We start from the raw sequence: 4,463 nt of genomic DNA on the forward strand, positions 1-4,463 counted from the left end.
CCTTGCTTACCAGATCATCTGTAAAGAAAAATTTCACATTTTTACCACATCAAAGATTCTGCTTCTAGGTATGGCTGGCATCTGTCTCCCAACCCTATAGGACCTTCCTACAGAATCAAAGCCTCTTTTCAAATTTACAATCCCTGACGGGGCGGATGACCCAGTAAGCAAGGTAAGCACGGGCTTACTTGTGCTTACTTACTAAGCTTTAGTGAACAATTTCACATAGGTTTTTGTGAAATTGTTCACTGCAGATGATATGGTAAGCAAGGTAAGCACCATGCTTATCTTGCCTATTGGATAACATGCCCCTGGAGAGGGCAAAGTCAGGATGAAAACTTCACAACATGCTGCAGTCTTGAACACAGGCAAGTCTTTCCAAGATGAAACTTACCTCCAGGCAGTGTCTGCCATTATAACATTTTAATGCAGACTATGTCTAATGGTAGGCCTGCTGGCCTGGGGACCCAATCACAGTTCCCCAGGGGACAGAAGGGGCAAGGCTCCCGACAGGTCAGAAGACACAGTGTAGGCCAGGCCACTGTTCTTGACTGTCAGTAATAGGAACAGAAGGACCTTTGGGAGCTGTTAGGAAAGGGGCAACCTCCCAGTGGCCCCAGTGACCCTGAGTAGGTCAGATAACGACCACAGGACTGTGTCACCACCCTTTTGCCCATGAACATGTTCCCTAATAGAATCCTCGACCTGTCTGGGTATGTTTCTCACTACAGCTTTGCATTTGTTTACTTATTCACGAATTCATTCTGCTCAAATTATGTGCTGGTACTATTATAGGTGATAGGAATACAGCTATGAAGAAATAGACAAAAACCCCTGTCCTCATGGAGCTTGCATTCTATTGAGATCATACAGCATAAAAATATAAGTATGTAATTTGTCATGTGATGGTAATTGCTGTGATAAAAATTAAATCAGCGTAGTAATGAAATACATAAGGGAGCATTTCTAGAAAGAGTGGCCAGAGAAGATCTTTCTGAGAATGTGACATTTGAGCTGAAACCTACAGATAAATATCTGGGAGAAGAGCATTCCATGCAGAGGTAAAAGCCAGTGCAAAAGACCTAGGGTGAAACTGCCTAATGTGTATGAGGAACAGTGAGAAGGCCAGTGCAGCTGGCACAGTGTGATCAAGGGAAAGAGAGGTAGGCGATGAGGTAGGACCTTCTGGGCCATGGTGAGAACTTTGACTTACTCTGAGTGAGGTGGGATCCATGGGACAGTTTTTAGCAGAGGAGTCCTCATACCTTTTTCAGAGAACAGAGACCCAGGTCACCCACTGTATAAGGAGGAGTTCCTGGTTTCCCCCCAAAGAAGGGCCCCTTCCACAGCCTCACTGCTGCTGAACATGCCTTCCTTGGATAATCCTTTAGACTCAGGAGGGACCCCTGTCCATATCAGAGGACTGTGCCTACAGGAGGGGCTGAAAATGGGTCCTCATAACATGGCTGAGGTTACAATCAGCCCTGTGTGTGAGCAAGACAGAGTAACAGACACAGAGAAGACAAAAAAAAAGAGAATTAGATGGAAAAAGAGAGACTTATTTCTGGCAGCCCCTGTCCCCACTGAATTAGCCTCTACCTCTAGACTCCCATCCACACCTGTCTCTACAGGGAAAAGGAACCCTCTCTCCAGGGACTGTTTCTAGGCAATGACTCAGCTACCCTTGGCCTGGGCCCATCATGAGGGAAGGTACCCTCCCATCACCAGCTCGACATACATCAGGACTCTCTACCCATCAGGACACGAACACGTTCCAGTTATGGGGAGGTTCATGCTGTCCTTGGGGTCTCCCACTCCCTCTCAGGCCCTTGGATGCCCTTTTGCTGACTCCCAGTGCCAAAAATGCTTTAAAGGGGGAAGGGTAGCAGGGACCTCTACCCTTGCTGTTGGGTCTTGTGCAAATTGATGAATCAGGTATTTCCCCACCTGTGTGGAGGCACATTATCTCTACTTTAGCCACCACCTCCACCAATAATGTGAGGATTATATTCTGTATCAAGTCCCAAGCAGTGTGTGTGTGAGAGAGAGAGAGACAGACGGCCACTGAGTCAGTTACAGGGTCCTTGTGGCCCTGGGTAAACCTCTTCTCTTCTCCCCACTCTGCTTGTCACCCCGGCTGTGCCTGAGCCTTCCCCTGACTCCTGCAGTGAGCCCAAATTTCAATCTAATTCCTCCCCTCTCCATGAGCCGAGTACTGTGAGCACTTCACCCAGCCTCGCTTGGCTTCAGCTTCCTCATCTGCAAATGGTGACCTCCACATCGGGTGTTTGGCAGATTAATTGAGTCAATATATGTACATAGGTTTGTCACTTGGCCCTGAGCAAGTGTTGATGTCAGCAGATATTGTTTTTGTTAGTAGTATTACCATGGGATCATACATACTGCACATAACTGAGGACTTGTGCTCCCTAAGAACAGCAATCCTTTGTCTTCATCTCTGTGGTACCAGGGAAGGGATGGCAGAAATCACAGCAAACGTGAAATCACAGGCTTTGCTCTAAACCCTGTAGGTGAGAGAGGGGTCCATCCTGCCTTCTTCATGACAATGCAGGCACATGAACAGCTCAGAGACCTAGACAGACATCCCCCTAAACAGTTCAAAGACCTCATGCCCTGGGACAGAGACCCACAAACAGTTCAGAAGCCTATTACCCTTGACACAAGCCACCAAACAGCTCAGAGATAACACTTCTGAGGACATAGACCCCCAAACAGCTCAGAAAATTCACACCAACCCACAAAGAGTTTACAGGTTGTACCCTGAGATACAGACCCACAAATATTCAGCTCAGGGCTGCTGTGTGGACAGGGATACTGAGTCTCTGTACCCTATTGGAGAGAGGTCTACTGTCTGCAGTCACCACCATGTTGTTGTGAGGAAGGTAGGTTCACACCAGGGATGTGAGGGCCCTCTGGGGATGAAGGGTTCTGAGAGTGAGTTCTCGAGTCTAGGTCCCAGGAACGGCCATCATCTGACCAATCCTGGTCACCTCTGATCATGGCAACTTCCACATTCTGCCCTGTGAGAGGGTTTAGGATGAATCCCAGAACCACAGGAGGAGACCTATAGACCCTGTCATCTCTGCCATCTCTCTGCACCCACTCTGACAACCCCCATTAAACCCTTTATGAACATCCATATCCTTTCCCCAAACTCCCTCTCCTGGTGGCAGCTGCTACATCTCCTCTCTCTCCCCAACCCCCCACCCCCTGCTAGCCACCAGACTTCCCCTTCCACTCCTGTGATCTCTTTAGCCCCTCTCCCAGCCCTATTCACGGCCTCTGTTGTACCCACTCACCCCCATTTGCATCCTCTCACCCAGTACCCAGCACTGCCTCAGAGGGCCCCCTCAGGACCCTCCCTGCTCCCTGGAAGGGCAGAACATTGTACAGGACAGACCTCTCTCCTGCCCACACACGGTTCTGTCACGATGTCCCTGTTAGGGCAGAACTGAAAATTGCTCCAGGGTCTAGATGAAACTCCAGACCCAGGGCTGGGAATCCAAAACAACCCCCTACCAGGACCAGGTGGGGCTTCTGAGATGAGGAGCTTCTGTGAGTGTCAGGAGATGGGATGATACTGTAGAGCTGGGTCTATGAAGAAAAGGAAGGGACCTCTAGAGGGATCGGGGCAACATGAACTCAAGGAGTGCCCTGACTGCCTTCTGACCTGGGCTCTGCCGCGCCTTAGCTGGAAGGCCCAAGCAATTTACCTGTGTCAAAGAGTAAAATCTCTGAGTCTATCGAAAGCAAAAATAGTTTTATTGAGAGAATATAGCTATTCGAATTGGGCAGCATTCAGAAAGAATTTCCAAAATGCTTTGTCCGTCTGGAGATAGTCGAGCTTTTATACACAAAGTTAGGCATGACCAATCCCACAAATGTTTCAAAAATAGCTTTCTTCATATCAGTTAATCTTATCTCCTTTCCGATGATTCTTTCTGATGATACCGCATTTGTGTTACATGCTTCCTGGAACATTCTAAGCACATACATTACTTTTCTTTCTTTCTCTCTCCCATGCTTACTCAGAGTGATCTGGATTAACCCTTTATTGAGAGCCAAGTCATCAGCCATCTTCGCCTTGCTGAGAGCCTCAGCTTGCTTTTAGAAACTCCTTATCACCTGCCTACTCTGAGCCTCAGTAAAGTGGGGTGACAAGATTTTCATCCACGGGTTCTAGGGAGGATTAAATGAGATGGTACATAAAAAAGTGCTTTAAAAAAACTGCCTACAAGTCAATTCCAACTCATAGTAAAACTATAAAATGAAACCCACTGCTGTGGAGTGATTCTGACTCGTAGTGACCCTATAAAACAAAAACCAATCCCGTTGCTGACAAGTCGATTCTGACTGATAGCGACCCTATAAGACAGAGTAGAACTGCCCATAGGCTTTCCAGGGAGCAGCCGGTGGATTAAAACTGCCAACCTTTTGGTTAG

General features: G+C 47.8%; 1 pseudogene; it reads left to right on the forward strand.

Moving 5' to 3' along the window:
• Window positions 1-1,170: 1,170 nt before the first annotated feature.
• LOC101342641 (peptidyl-prolyl cis-trans isomerase-like 1 pseudogene) overlaps window positions 1,171-4,463 on the forward strand; it is a 14,386-nt pseudogene continuing 11,093 nt past the window's right edge.

This window comes from Trichechus manatus, unplaced genomic scaffold, assembly GCF_000243295.1.
Source record: "Trichechus manatus latirostris isolate Lorelei unplaced genomic scaffold, TriManLat1.0 scaffold00233, whole genome shotgun sequence".
NCBI lineage: Eukaryota > Metazoa > Chordata > Mammalia > Sirenia > Trichechidae > Trichechus > Trichechus manatus.